A 16891-nucleotide genomic window follows, 5' to 3' on the forward strand; every position below is an offset into this window, starting at 1 on the left:
ACTAGAATCACGACATATTACATAGTTTAATTATCCGTACAAGTAGCTTGGCATTACAATGAAAAAAAATGCCTTCAAGAAATATCTTTCTCTCTTTACCAACAAACTTTAATTTGTTTCGCTCATTGTGCTTTGAATGCTTTAAAACGTTTAGGAAATGACAATAGCTTTTTTATGCTTGAACTTTTAGATTTTGGAAAATTAAAATATTTAAATGGAAATACTTTACCCTAAAGATACAATATGTAAATGATTTGCGATTTGCTGCACCGCATTGCCTCAAATACAAGGTCCATAAAAGTCTTACATAACAAGAGAATACAAAGCATATAAATCGCGATTTATTAATTACAAAGCATATAAATCGCGAATTATTAATTCCTTAATACTGTAAACTGGCGTCACAATACACACTGACATCACTATATGCAACAGGGAGCTCTCAAGTACATATTTAATAGCTTATGAGTCTGAAACCTGAACTCCAAAACTAAATATTTATTTATGAATGTCGAGCAACATTTAATACCGATTTGATAGTATTCTTGACGAGAAAGAAATAGTTAGAAATAAGCCTCTTGAGTACCATTTATTACAGGAAAACTAGGCTATCCTGAGTAAGTTCCATTTTCATATAAACAACTCGACTGGAAAAGTAATATAATGATGAGAGCCGAATGAATATCAAATGCTGCCCATGTTTCATATAAAAAAAAAAAAGCCAGTTAGCATTTCGTTGAATTCCACACAAATGCAGTTATACGTATATATTTATTATGTATATAAACACAATGAGCAAAAAACCCACATCATACACACATGCGTATCAACATATGAAAATGCAGGTGAACATGAGACCTAGTTTGCAACAGGACATAATGAGGCAAATATTGACATAAAAAACACGTATCACATCACGCTCCCACAAGAAATAAAAAGCATCATAGCAACGGTGAATCTATTAAAATACACTGAGAACCTCCGACAATTAGAAGCGAATGTCTAAATTCATTTATAAATTGCACTGTACAAAAATCATACGCACATAATTGCATAATTGAACATAATTATTATTATACTCCATGAAAGATTATACTCCATGAAAGAGTTAAGTTGCCTGAAACTCAATTAACCCCAAAGGCACTGGAATCAAAGAATCTGGCTGGGTAAACATGCTCATCAGTTTACGCTCATTAGCTGAATTTCAAACAAGATTAAGAATTGACGTCGTCTGCGTTCAAAAAGGAATTCCATTTTCCTATAAATACAGATTACGAGCATCAATACGGGAGCGCCACTTTATCGCCAAGCAAACGGCCGTCGATTTTTCATGGGTCGGTTGGGGAAATACTTTCGTCTTCAAACGAATGTTCCTTCTTACATTCATTTTCCTGGTTATTCCTGAGTTCAATTTGCACTTCTCTTCAAGGTTGTTAGCCCTGGGGCCAACTTTTAATCAGAGCTACTCCCCATTAGTATACAACGACGGCTTTCCTCAAAAGCAGCCAGAACGGCATCTTCTCAGCCTATTACATTACTAAAACCTCCAGTGGAGCAACGTCAAGATTCTTCTCGGCCTTCTTCAGCAGAGAACAATTTTTCATTGTTTCCACTAATCGAGACTGCCGTTTTTCACACTCCTTAATTTAAATTGGCATACTCCTTAATTTAAATCATGTCAATATATCCCCAACGAATGATTCTCACTTTGCTCACAAACAACGCAGAGCCGTTAATAAAACGGAAATTGAATTTCCCGTAGCGATACCGGAGTTTCATCAAGCTTTCCTCAATCGAAAGCATTCGAGAAGTTCCTCACCGAAGCCCAACAAGAGTACATTCACGAAATTCTTAAAAAGGTTTTTCTAAAATCTACTAGAATTTTATATGATCTTTGCTATTCATAAATTATGAAAAAAAGGTCTCTAACTATACAATTATTATTATGTCTCTATCATTTGTTAGAATCTTGCAGTATTAATTATATTTACAACTCATATATCCTACCATACATGCCAGATGACTATATATATATATATATATATATATATATATATATATATATATATATATATATATATATATATATATATATATATACACATTATATATATATTATATATATATATATATATATATATATATATATATAAAATATATATAAAAGGGCGAGGTGACAGGTTCCTACCCGAGAAGCGTTTCGAACCGCCCCAATGCTATGAACCACTGTACTTTTATTCTGGACGCTTAGGGAGGGGCCTATGGTAAATGAGGCTGGCTCTGGTCTCGACGATGGCAAGTCTGAAGTGTCAGTCTATTTCCCACAGACTATGTCTTCAAAGGGAAAAATACCAGTAAATAAATACTGGATAGGATAGAATAGAATACAGAATTTAGGCAAAAGGGCAAGCCATGGGAAAATGAGGCCATTCAGCGCTGGGACGAAAATTTACAGTAAACATGTTTGAAAGGTGCAACATGAGGGAAACCTCGCAGTTACACTATGAATCAACTAATAGGAGATGGAGTGGAAAGTTAGACAGAAGAAAGAGAAGACGAACGAAGTTAGAGCAGAAGGAATGATATGAAAGGGGCTGCAGGTGGGGGCCGAACGGACACTGAAAGAACCGTAATAAGTTATGCTTATGGTTCACCGCATGGGATGCAGAAACGGCACTACCCCCTACGGGAAACAAAAGCTGTACATACATTGAACTATATATACATTGTAGGATAAATTTTCTCTGTCAAACATCTATTCAACTCACTGCGACACACCTGTCATGATGATATTCATTCTTCAGAGAATTTTGATAACTTTCTGACAGAAGAACAGTGAACCACAGATGACGGCCTCGGTACTTCAGATCGTGTCAGGCCGGAATCTTAGTAAAAGAAGAAAACGCATTTTAATACAATAACCTGTAGCAAAACCTTATCACAGCAGATATATGACATTACAATTAGTTATTTTAATCTTGACACTGACAGAGGATATCTTTAGACAAGGTTGCAGCCCCTTCAGTGCTTGTCTGAATAGCCAGCCATTAAGAGGCCATTTTGCGAATAAACATAAACATGCTCTCAATTCCTGTGCTTGGGGCGAACATAATTAACATGTTATTACCGCTGACACTGATCACTTCAAACCGTTAACTAACACCTCAGCGATATGTGGTCGGAGCTGAATGGTTTGCGCTAGTTCTACGAAAAGACCATACAGCAACTGTTCTTTAACGCTAATTACGAAATTCGCTGAATTTCCTCTACAAAAACCTCCAGGTTTACCACACGAAACATCAGAGTGCTGCAAGTAATTTCATATATCCTTAGTTTTCAGTATTCACTCGTCCTCTATTTAACATCCGAATTCTATCTAAATTAACATTCAGCTTTTACTTCTGAAAAGCTTCTTTATATATATATATATGATTATATATATATTATATATATATATATATATATATATATATATATATGTATATAATATATATATATATATATATATATATATAATATATAATACTATTTTCATATTTATGTACGTATACTATTAGATATATGTGTGGATAAGCACTTCGAAACTACAAAGAACTAAATAACGAAATGATACACCACTCTGCAATGTTACACCTGTGTTCAGCACACTTTTGTAATTCAATTATGTATGAGCTTTGCAACAACCCAAACACTACCTTTGATTTTTGTTGAGAGAGAAAGGTCAACAAAGCTTTGATCCCATGCTAAACGACGTGAGTATATGTTCGCTCTTCTCTTTCTCTCTGTAATATAATATATATATATATAGATATATATATATATATATATATATATATATATATACACACATATATATATATATATATATATATATATATATATATATATATACTACACATATATATATATATATATCATTATATATATATATATATATATATATATTAGATATATAATATATATATATACATAGTATTAATAATATTGTCTTGTAAATTCTCCCAGGTATTGTTATTGTAGTGTCGTAAATACTACGTAAATATTTCATGTTCAAATAATGTAGGTTACTATAGAATAACGTATGTAAGAAGAGAGACCTCCGTTCCGAAGCGGATGTGATACCTGTCTTCACATAGAGAAGCAAGGCTGAGCTCTTAGACTGGTTTTAGTAACCTGTCATCACTTGAGAGAGCTTTATACCAGTAACCACGTGCAGTACTGAACCCGTATGATTCGCCATTGTCTCTGTCCAGAACCACATGGCAATTGTACCATGTTTCGTAAAGTTTCGTCAACCGCTTCAAGAAGCTACCCAAGTCGATTACATCATTGTTGTATCCTGGCTCCAAAGTTAAGTATGTCTCAGTTTAACCACATCACTAAGCTGATTAGCAGCTCTCCTAGGGCTGGCCCGAAGGATTAGATATTTTTACGTGGCTAGCACCCAACTGGTTACCTAGCAACGGGACCTACAGCTTATTATGGGATCAGAACCACATTATATAAAGGAATTTCTAATCACCAGAAATAAACTCCTCGGTAGTTGAGCACGTAAACCACTCGTCTGAGGAGCATCCTGGCCCGAAAACGATTCCGTCAGATATATCATCAAGCATTTTCAGTCAGTATTGTCACTAACTTCTTTCAAGAACATTCCATGACGTCATTTATCGTTTGCTTTCAATTTAAAAGAATTCTTTATTCTTGAGATCTAATCCTTCGGGACAGCCCTAGGAGAGCCGCTAATCAGCTCAGTGGTCTGTAGAAATACTTAACTCTGAGGCCAGGATACAACAGCGATGTAATCGACTTAGGTAGCTTCTTGAAGCGGCTGACGTAACTTTACGAAACATGGTACAATAGCCATGTGGTTCTATCTAACAGAATTACTAATAACCATAAAATTCTCTCTCTCTCTATTAAAGGGAATTTATAAACTTGAAAACTGATTTAATGATAAGATTACAGATATCTCAGCATCAAAAAATGTTTCACCTTATAATGACGCCATTTAGTTTGCGCTTTTGAAATCCAAAGAGAATTCTTGTAATTCGATTCGATCGAGAGATTGTTAACTTCTAAAAGTAACAGGCTTAACAATTGTTTTGGTGAAATTTGGAAGCTGCAGCTTGTGAAGAGGTATTGTAAAAAGATACAGTTTTTAAGTGCACTTAAATTATTTAAGGTACTTGGAGAATTTATTTCATTTTTCACATTTCAATTTTGTTTGTTTAATTCATTTGTTTACAATTTCTTAATTTTTCACATCTGGTGGTAAATTTGATACATTTACACATTTTGTTATTTCATGTTTCTGCATTCACAATTTGTTTGCTTAACTTTCCTATTTGATTTAATTTCATACTTTACCACTTGTGATTATTTTCATTTACTTGCATGTTCTTTTCAAATCTTAAGTATTAAAAGTTTGAATTTTACTTGGTTAATTTCATTTCTTAATTAACTGATTTTTTGTTTAATAATTTAATTCAAGATTTAAATTTTTCTGTTGTTTTCAAGAAATAATAAATTTTATTAAAATGGTGAATTCCACTTTTAAATTTTGAATTTCAGAATTTTATAACAGTTATTTATTGACCACCATTGATAGGAGAAAATTTGTGTCACAGTGATAGATTGTGCTGCTCCTTCAATTTTCTTGAAGTGAGTTCAGACAAGGGAGATGAAGTCGTTTGTTGGAGTGATGCCCTAAATTTAATTAACTTAAGCCCATATGAATACCTCACACTTGTGTTGGTAAACTTAGTCTAATTTTGCACAGGCTTAATAAACTTTTTAAGGGATCATTATGCATTTAGAGTACTCATTCGTATTTTATCTATTATGAAAGATCAAGTGTCTGGCTGCTGTGCGGTAACTTTATATTTTATATATATATATATACACATACATACGTATATATCGTGTATATATATATATCATATATATATATATATATATATATGTGTGTGTGTGTGTGTGTGTGTGTGTGTGTGTCTGTGTATGTGTGCTTGTGTGTGTATGTATATATATATATATATATATATATATATATATATATATATATATATATATATATATATATATATACACACATAATATATACATATATGTATACATAAAACATATGTATTTTTATATATATATACATATATATATATATATATACAATGTGTGTGTGCGTGTGTAAGTTAGAGCCATATGAAGTTTAAGAGGAAGCGTTAGTGTGTCAAGTTCTTCCGTGTATACTACACGTGTTCGTGCTATAAAGATACACGAAAGTACTTTAGCATTCTGTCATTCCCTTTATACACGTCCTGTGGCTTTAGCTAGAAAATAAACCAATGCATATGGCATTCTAAATCGTTCGTGTAGACTATCTTACTTAAGGCTCTTGGTTACTTCAATAAATAATTATCCTTTTTTCCTCCAACTAAAATCTCGAAAAAAAATCATATTTTGCGCAACTGATAGAGCGAGCATTAGGCATGATGTTATCAGCAAATGTAGAAATGACCCTGGCTGCATGTACGACTTAAATTAAAACAGTGCCTCATGAGATCATACATTGAACAAGAAAAGATTATTTTTATGTAATAGAATATTACGGATAAAATACCAGAAAGGCATATGAGAATGGTTTATAAGATGAAAGCAAACGCTAGTAGGGACAATGAAGATAAAGGGAAAAAATGCCTGGAAGGGACTGCAAGCGAATGAGGGATGTGATTTACTACTTTCTGTGGCGCAAGTGATCTCGAAATTGCAAATGCCTTTTCCTGCAAAAGGACATCCATAAATTTCCTTGGATTTCCTTGGACATTTCGTAATTGGCACTCATGAAAATCTAAACTGATCTCACAGCCATTAAATAGATAGAAAAGGAATGCTGGTGGATGTTTGGAGCCCCCGGAGACACTGAGGTTTTCATGCTTGAAAGTCAAAGACAATTTGCTTTTTTAGAAAATATATCTGATCAGCAACAGGACTATATCGAAATTAACATCAGGGCTGCCTATAAAAGGTAGTACATGAAAAATAAGTACATGGGTAAGAATTATACAGACGGAAACCTTGGGTATTTGATGAGACATGGGACAATAAAGACTTGACAAAAGAAAAACGAACTTCCATAAAAAATGAAGTAGGGAGATAAAAATCGAAAGTACAATGTGGTAAGTACCCCACTCTACATACTGAGGTTAACACTAATAAAATATCCATGGATGGAAAGAATAAAAGGAAAATACTTGTCAAAAGGAGGGATGGGTTGATAACAACAGAAGTACAAGGTCAACGTTAGACAGAAAAGTTTTGCGAGATGCTGGGTTTTGGTGGTGCAAGTGATTTTCCAGGGTGTGAAAGTCATCTGATTGTGAGGAAGGTTCCAAAGTAATGGGTCACAAGCATTCCGGTTTCTTTGTTTAAGGCTAAACATTGCATAGATAACTACTGTAGGGTATAACATACCTAGTATACTGGGCCAAGTGTACGGCAAGTTCATCATTATAAAACATGAAATATGAGATGACAGATCAATGATGAACAATAACGGTTTAGGCACAGAAGGGGAAGGAGGTGTGAGGATGAAGAGTTAAGCAACACTTATGGAATATTTGACAGTAAAAGAAATAAAAACTGTTGCTACAATGAAAAATTAAGTCATCACATATTTAATATTTCTGTGGATGAAGTCAGATGTCAAGAGGACATACAGGGTATATACATAAGCAAAGTTGTGGAATAATAATAATAAAAAAGGGGTGGGGGATGTACAGAGCGAGGGGGCAATAATATGCAACTCTGATACAGGACTGACTGGAGGTTGTTGGATGAAATTGTAAATGAATGAAAGCAAGGTTAAATACTAAACAGTAAGGTGGAGCTATTATTGATTATATAGTGCAAAAGCACAAGTACTGGAATTGTGATTTTTTTGGGAAATGTAGCTAACAATGGCAGGATGAAAAGAGAAGTGCGTCAAGAGTCACAGAACTGATGAAGCAATTAAGTCAGCAACGTACTATGTGCAAAAAAAACTGTAAACATCAATTGGTGGTAGAATGGAAAAAAATAACTACATAAAAGAGGCGAGTTGCAGAATAAGTGAAGCAGAGTAGTAAGTTCACAATGTGCCTTTTGGAATCAAAATGGAAATGCAGAAGAGAATAAGGGGAATATAATAAGACGGATCAGAATTTTTCAGGATAGGTTGGTCATGTGAAGAGCAAGGGAAATGATTGACTGGAGAAAACCATACAATCAGAACAAAATGTAGGAAAGAAAAGGGCTAGAAAGGTTTTTGCAGATGGCATGGAAAAAGTACTCCAATTTCCAGTAAGTGAACCGTGCAAGGTATGGGCAGGAATGTTTGCCAGCTCATGCTGAGGACGTTTTCTGCACATGGGTTCAATTTTAATTCAGCCGTTAAGAGAATTGATGCAAAGGTATCCTTTTTATTATTTCTCTTTGTAGCCACCCCTTATTAGAGGAATCGTTTAGCATTCTGCAGTGCGCCAAGTTCTTTTTGCTAGTCAACAAACGTACACCTAGCTGCCATCTATTCTATTTACACACCAAAGAGTAGGTAAGAGTACAAAAATTTCACTTGGCTTCCCCAATAATATGGATGCATTCAACGCAGGTAAACAGTTCGAGGAAAGATCTTCCAGATGCATCAATATTGCTTGAAGAAATTCAAACACTAAACCCGTTTTATGTCTCATCACTTTGACTCTTTCCATCCCTCCCCCCTTGAACATAAAATCGGGGAAACGGCTCACCAACTTTTATCTGAGGTGGGTGTGAAAAGGTTCGTCTTCATTTTACACCACGCAGTATATTTCACCGTTTCCTTTTAAAAGTTCATGACTCAAAGTTGCTGGCAGCAAAAACGGTAATTCTCTCCTTATGACATTAGCTTAAAACTTTCTCTTACATGAATTTATTATTTTTTCACGTCTATTTTTATATTTTGCTGCAAAGTGCGCATTGATTTCTCTTTGTATTCTGTCTTTGGCCTAGTTTACCATTTATTACTTACTGATTAATGTTACAATCAAGCACTTCTAGTCTAAGTGCATGTTCCTGTTCTGAAATATATTTAACCTTCAGAAATAGTATATTTAAAAATTCTGGATTTAGGTAGTATAACCAACTTATGCAATTAACCGCTAAGATTTATTATGATAAGATCAATCTTTTAAAATGTTAAGAAATGATCAAAGTAAATAATCCCTATGTATTTCTTATCGCTCCCTGAGAAGGGTCTTTAGTCCGCAGTAAAATAAAAAGAAAATAAATACAAAACTAAGGTCTAACCCGATTTGATACCTTTCTTTTCCAGAAATATTTTGTCTTTCCCCATTCACAATCGATGTCACCTTAAAAATCATATTTCCCTTTTTTTAGTTGCAGAACAGAGAGAGAATGAAATAAGTACAAAATAAACTACACCATCAACCCCGACTTCACCAAAGGCAACGCAGTCACGTTCATCTTTTAACTAAAAACCTTGTGTCCTGCCCACTCACCTGGAAACGAATAAATAGCAAACAAATCTTTCTCTGTTATCTGACTGTTACTTGCGCTCTCTCTCTCTCTCTCTCTCTCTCTCTCTCTCTCTCTCTCTCTCTCTCTCTCTCTCTCTCTCTCTCTCCTCAAGAGAGGTGTGGTCGTACGTATCATTCCAGCACCAAGAATTTGGGTTATTCATGATACTTGTCTACTTTGTCTAATATGTCACGACATGCTGCCATAGGCCACAACTACATACACTAATGGGAGTGGCTCTGCTTTGCCTAGCAGCATTCACCTTTCCAGAGTGGGTGGTCATGATGAAATTAACAAAATATTTCTTTTATATTCATATCTCTTAATTTTGCAGTTCACTATCATTCTCCAATTTTAAAAAGGAATCTGTTCAATTCCATTGATCGAGGGATTCATTTGATATGAAATGTACTAGCCAGACTTTATGGTTTCGTGACGTTAGTCCCCTTCTCCTGATCTGATGAAGCTCAATGATCAACACCTAATTCTAGATGTACCTCAATCTTGTTTTCTTCTCTTTTCATTCATGCCTAACAAAAATATTAAAAACCTTTTTCCTGCGTATGACCGTTCGTAGTTTATCGTTTGTTTGTAGTGTTTTTACGTTGCATGGAACTAGTGGTTATTCAGCAACAGAGCCAACGGTTTTACGTGACTTCCGAACCACGTCGAGAGTGAACTTCTATCACCAGTAGTACACATCTCTAACACCTCAATGGAATGCCCGAGAATTGAACTCGCGACCACCGAGGTGGCAGGTCAAAACCATGCCGATCACGCCACTGAGGCGCTCGTAGTTTGTCGTTTCACTTTTAGCATGTCAGTTAAGAAAAATTAATCCAGTTTAAAAGCCAAAACTAGCTCTCAATTCATGTCCTTTACATGTAAGCTTAATTCGCCGTCGTCATGCCAATTCCTCCTTCATCCTTCACTGCGACTGGAGTCTCATTTGGATTTCCCAATACACTCACCTGCTTTCGATGAAGTCATTTGTATAACGTTCAAATCGGATTCTGACGCTGCTTGTTGCGATTAATTTCAATGCAAAATGTCTTCAATACAGCTTGGTAAACCACAAAGAGGCAAAATAAAGTTGAAGTAAAATGTCTAACGTTATTCCGGATTTTGAGCATTACATTTTCATAAAAGGATAATTGAAAGGCGTTAAATTATACCGTAATTTCATTTTCATTTCTGTCAGCTGTTTTTAAAAACCGATTTATTAAGGGACATTTCGCGATTCTAGAATGTGTGATGTGAAAACGACACCTTGCTATATCTATGAAGTTTTTAATGCATTGGTTTTGTAATTCAAACAGTTTTGGTTTGAATTTTTAAAAATAATTTCATCATGACCACCCACTCAGGAAGGGTGAATGCTGCGACGCAAAACAGAGCCACTCCCATTAGTGTGTGTGTGTGCAGTTGCGGCCTAAGGCCGCATGTTCTGACACAGTAGAGTAGCAGCGCGGAGAGGGAGGGTCGATACAGCTTTTGGTGGTCTGAGGTTCCATAGGCGTCTGCACCATCCCATCTGGAAGCCTTGGGCTGTTCATGTCCTTTCTCGCGTGAATGGATACTTGGGATCAGGCGCCGTCTACCAATGCAATTAGTTCTAATTGAAATATATATATATATATATATATATATATATATATATATATATATATATATATATATATATATATATCTTTTTTGAGATGCGAAAGTGCCGTTATGTCTTAGGAAAACTACGTCTAAATATTTCCGTGACCGTGTAAACAACGTACGAGGTGTAGAGGGAATTCCTTCTGGGACCCAGTAAGCCTAACATAGAGGCATTACTTCTTAGAAAAATATGAATTAGTATTTTTTCTATTTTAATATTACGTAGGTTCTGCCGAACTCGACGTGGATGCAAGTCCTTTTCAACTTGCGATCATTTCCTACGTCTCGTTTTGCATCTGGTCCAACTACTTGCTCTGCTTGTTTCTTTCGTAATCCGGGATTTCGGGTCGTGCTTCAAACGAACTTCCTACATTCTGGAAATGAGCATCACATTTCCATTTAATACTTTTCGAGATTTTAATCATCTTGCTTTGAAGACCAAAAACTCTTTCCCAGATTCCACCGAGACTCAGCATTGGTCGCCTATATAACTTTACAAACTTTAATAAAATATACTGGTCTATCTTACCGTTGCGCAAATGCATCATACCGGTATATCTCACCAGTGACTAAGGCTCTGTGGCACTTAAATGGCTGTCTTTTCAAAGTGAAATTCTTTCCCAGAGAATTAGTTTTATTTTTTATCATTGCGACCAGTGGGCATCTTTTAAAATTCAGGGCTCAGTGGGATGGATACCTCTATGTCCTTTTGCATCCAAAACTCAAAAACATGAAAAATGGGAAAGGAAAAATGTTTTACCTATAAATAAAATTATCCAAAACCAAACGAAACTCCAAATCAACTACTTTCGACTTTCAATAATTCTCCTTTCTTTCAGTGGCTCTCAATTACCACAGTTACTACAACACCACTCTACTTGTCTCTCTAAAAAAATCAGATAACTACAAAACATATATGACAATACTTCCTTCATTACAATACATCGTGTTGGTTAAATGTTTAATTAACAGGTCTAATATACTAACTCCTGATATTAAGTTCCATCTATTCCCTTAAACCTTAATATGCTTTAGTTTCTGAAGTCAAATGATTATACACTACAATTGAAGTATTAACATATTTGTAAGGAAGATACCTGTAATCTAGTGTGTATTGTCACTATGACTGTTGTGCAAAGCGGCGTAAGTAGGGAATTCACGAAAAATGGGGATAACAACTAAAATGGGTGGGATCTAAATTCTCTACTGATTACGAGTGAGGGAAAAGTCCACAATATCACGATTCCGAAATAAGGGAAAATGAAGACGTGAGGCAAACGTTCATCAGAGACACTGGGTTGGCCATTTATCTTCCAAGAGAATTAATGCCACACACGAATCTCATAACTCGTGATATATTAGATGTGTGGATGAACCCGGCACTAAATATCCTGAGATTACTTTAAAAATATTAATAATATACACTACAGTCACTGTTAGACTCTAGTCATCGATGGAAACAACCAGTACTTAGTACAACTACTGGTTAATACAACACTGAAGTACATACAATTCTCACCCATTCACAAAAGTTAAGTATATCTTAGTTTTACCAGACCACTGAGCTGATGAACAGCTCTCCTAGGGCTGGCTCGGAGGATTAGATATTTTTTTACGTGGCTAGGAATCAATTGGTCACTTGGCAACGGGACCTACAGCTTATTGTGGGATCCGAACCACAATATATCAAGAAATGAATATCAATCACCAGAAATAAATTCCTCTGATTCCGCGTTGGCCGAGCCGGGATTCAAACTTCGGACCACCGGATTGACAGCCGAGCGCGAAAACCGCGCGCCCAGCGAGGAACTCACCCATTCACAACAAATGGGACAAAACAGCTCGTAAAATCTTGTTAAGCATATCAACTTCAGATACCGATTGTACTATGACAACTATTAAAGACTTTTCATTTTCAATTAGTTCCTTTGTATAATATCATTTAGCCAGAACGTTCAAATAAACTCGAAATTGTCAAATTGGTGTCTAGATGAAGGAGAATGTTCTACGGTACTCGAATCGTACTGACAAGTCATAGTGACGGGAAAGGACACTTAATGAAATTACAAAAAAAATCAGATAAAAGAAGAAGATGCAAAGTTGGAGGTAACGAAGGAAGTTAAACTTAGAAATGAAGGATGACTAATTCAATGCAATCAGAACTTAGCTAAATGTAACTTGACGCTTAATTAGGGGAAAGGTTTCAGCCTCATGAGATACAAGTATTAGAAATCGAAAGGTCTACACCACAGATTAAGAAGCATTTTATTCTAAAGCTTTTAATCATTTCCACAAGCGCCAATATAAACGAGTCTCAGCTTAAAAATAAATTACAAGCAAATCTTGCTGAATTCCATTTCATTACTTTATTGGTGCAAGAAACTTCAGTTTTATTTTATTTCGTTTTTTTTTTCTCTGATGAACTTATTACCGTACTGAAAATGCTTCTTGACAGTCGTTTTTCCCAGTCCGGTATCATTGCATATTGTAACTAACGGTGCCCAACTCTCATTATCCGAACAATAAGTATGCATACAAAAACATTGTATATATAATATGTATATATGTATATATTCAAAAGAAATATGTAGTGTATAATTCTCAAGGAAGGTAGTTGAAACGGGCGGAAAAAAGGTAAGTCTACTTACAACTATAAACTTATTTGTAAGCATTGTACTTGATCTCCTACATAAATGAGTACTCTTATATGGCCCTATCCCCTCGCACCTGTCAGGCGTGAAAATCTGGTTTCCACGGGTGTGTATGTATGCGTGTGCGTGTATATACACACACATATAACTGGCAACCAAATGAGAATCCCTCGATTGGATCTGAAGTTGCCCACAAGATGCTTCGAATTACATGCACACACTATCACTGACCAAGCTTCTTTTCCCAGAGTGCTTTCCTCCGAGATAGTATGAAAGATCTGTTAAGCCACTCTTTGCACGTGATATATATGAATGCTATTTTTTACGAACTATTAGATGCCAGAGCCTTCTATGATCGAATCCACTCCCTGTAAGTCGACACATGCGTGACTCTGACTATAATTGGTAAAAAATACAATTTTTTTCCCATTTTTAAGCTCGGACTTCCTTTTACTAGAAATGTTAACATTTTACGGCAATGCGAATAAAAGAAGACACATGAAAGGAAATAAGAGAGAATATTGTTTTCAGTATTCTCTCTTTTAACTAAGACCAGTCTGAAATGGTCATATCAACTAGGCCAAGATATTATCACATAACCGAACCAGTATCCTTTGTATCAAATAACGGCAAACCTATACCTTCCTAGTCCTAATACAGAGAGAGAGAGATATTTTTGTATGAGTTTAAAACCGCTATAGATGTTTATTCCATTCGAGAGTAGAAAAAACCACTTCTGTGCCAGACGAAACCTTTATCATAAGGACGACGGAGTTTAGGTTGCAATAAAACTCTAATAAGTGTACGTATTTACCTTTATTGTTCTTGTTTGGAGTATGAGAAATATAAACTATCAGTCATTCAAGTATGACAAATATAAACTATCAGTCATTCAGAACATGATCGCTCGTTACAAGGGTAAACATTTATAATATTCATTGCTTCTTTAGCCTTTCATTCATTATCATCACCTGCATTATCATCCTTAAATCTTAAGAGATGTTTGTGTACTTAACAAAGAAAGGGGAATTCCTTACATATACGATTCCAAGAAGTCTGACGGCATAAGGTTGCGACCAATGCTAATCATAATACTCAAGCTTCCTTGTCTAAAATCGTATCAAATCCTGTTTGGGAATCAAATCCTGTTTCCAAACAAAGAAATTATTCAACACCCAAAACTATGAATACTGAATGAAAAAAAATATATATATTTGTTGGCGAGAAGATTCTAAAGTGTATCGAACCTACTGCTAACACTCGAAATTTCATTAACGTCTAAACCTCTGACATGGATGCCTTCACCAGTCCTACCACGGACTTCATAAGAAGAGAGAGAGAGAGAGAGAGAGAGAGAGAGAGAGAGAGAGAGAGAGAGAGAGAGAGAGTATCCGCATCATTCAACTAGTCCTTAGGTGTTCAGGATACATAATCTGAAAGACCTCTATCATGAAGATGACATCATAGACGGCTGGATGAAAAGGATCCAAACGGGTTTCTCTAATGTTTCTTCATTGACGAGATACTTTTCCCTTTAAACTCTCTATAGTTTATCGCAGTGGTTCCCAAACTGGTGGAAATTTCCCCCCAGGGGAAATTTGAAGCTACCAGGGGGAAATAATTACACTACCTACTAACTAAAAAATCTCAGATGGATTTTCTCATGTCCTTTCATTTGTTACTAACCGCTCTCTATCCACTTTACTCTGTAACTATATGTTTAGCAGTACATTTGTACATTTGAAAAATAAATTAGTAAATAGTCACAGTGTGTTTTAACTACTCTTTCCCTCATACACATCAAGGGGGAAATCTGGATGGTTGAACTGGGTGCATTGGGGAAATGACAGAAAAAAGTTTGGGAACCAATCGAATCAACTTCAGTTAAGTGGAAAAAATCCAATAAGGAGCATGTTGAATACATTATCATTATTGCAGGTTCCAATAATTATATGTCAGTTTTCAGATAAACCGTGAACACAAAGAAATAATTTTGCACTTATAACTAAGTTCCAAATCTACTAATAACATCCAAGAGAACTCCCAACTTGAACATGAGTCCAGACTTGTCCAAACTGATTTCAAAGCTACCTTATTTGGTTAACCATAAGCTATCTACGAAACTTCGGAACTCATGTGATGGATATTGTGCTCTTGACTTCCACAAGTTTGAGACAACTGCTAACACGGTTTCTGGGTGACTGCTCCCTTTATTTCCAGAAAGTCCGACACCTGTCATGTCTGTCTCTTGTCTCAAGCGGTAGGGTTCTCTGACCTTAGTTTGACTGGTCTTGAATGAATACCGTGATTGTTGCCTCAGAGAAGATATTACAGAATGACGATGTAAATATTCTTTTTTATTCTATGTGATTCCATTAAAACAAAAATGCAGTCTGACGTATTACCGAACTAGTGTAATCAATGGGGATTGAGTTGAACTTGGGATAAAGAATTTAGTTAGTGGAGCTCTCCAAATCTCATAGGAATCAAAAACATTTTAGTAGAATTTAACATTGGTGCTACTTTCGACGAAGATTTCCTTTATCATATTAATATAAAAGTAAATATCTATTACAGTGACCGAGACGAGAGGGCCAAGTACTATTCGGCAGCCTTGCTGTGCAAGTGCGAAGAGGGTATCATGTAACGTGTGCCTTTATTATTTCGTGTTAGGATTGTTGGTGTTTTACTTTTCTTTCTGGGCGTCAACAGGAACCGTTTTTTTTTTTTAATGCAATTTGTTTGGGTGTAGTTTCATTTTCTCAACAGTGGTAATGACAGTGTGGAGTGCTGGAATTTTCTTGTTTGATCCCCTTCAACAGACCTTGTCAACTACCTGTGCTTAAGTTAACGGTGTACGTTGTCGAAATCCAATTACACTTGAAGTACCCAATGTCCTACTATAGTTAATAATTCCTTTCCTATCAAAATTCTCCTGTACGATATTACAGCCAATGGTAGTGTAAATTTAAGACAGTTAATATTTCGAAGCATAATGGGCCTTAGCTTTATTTACAAAACTGTTTATTTACGCGCTATTT

At 35.5% G+C, this 16891-nt stretch overlaps 1 protein-coding gene across 3 annotated transcripts in view; it reads right to left on the minus strand.

Moving 5' to 3' along the window:
* The window catches only part of LOC135212712 (serine/threonine-protein phosphatase with EF-hands 2-like), a 535058-nt gene that overhangs the window by 280837 nt on the left and 237330 nt on the right, over positions 1–16891 (minus strand). Inside the window, exon 2 of one of the 3 annotated variants that reach the window (XM_064246404.1) lies at positions 2779–2885. The exons of the other annotated variants lie outside the window; for them this stretch is intronic. The gene's annotated coding sequence lies outside the window, so the exon portion shown is untranslated. The remainder of the gene's footprint in view (positions 1–2778; positions 2886–16891) is intronic. 3 annotated transcript variants of the gene reach the window in all.

The sequence above is a fragment of the Macrobrachium nipponense genome, chromosome 41 (genome assembly GCF_015104395.2).
Source record: "Macrobrachium nipponense isolate FS-2020 chromosome 41, ASM1510439v2, whole genome shotgun sequence".
Taxonomy (NCBI): Eukaryota; Metazoa; Arthropoda; class Malacostraca; order Decapoda; family Palaemonidae; genus Macrobrachium; species Macrobrachium nipponense.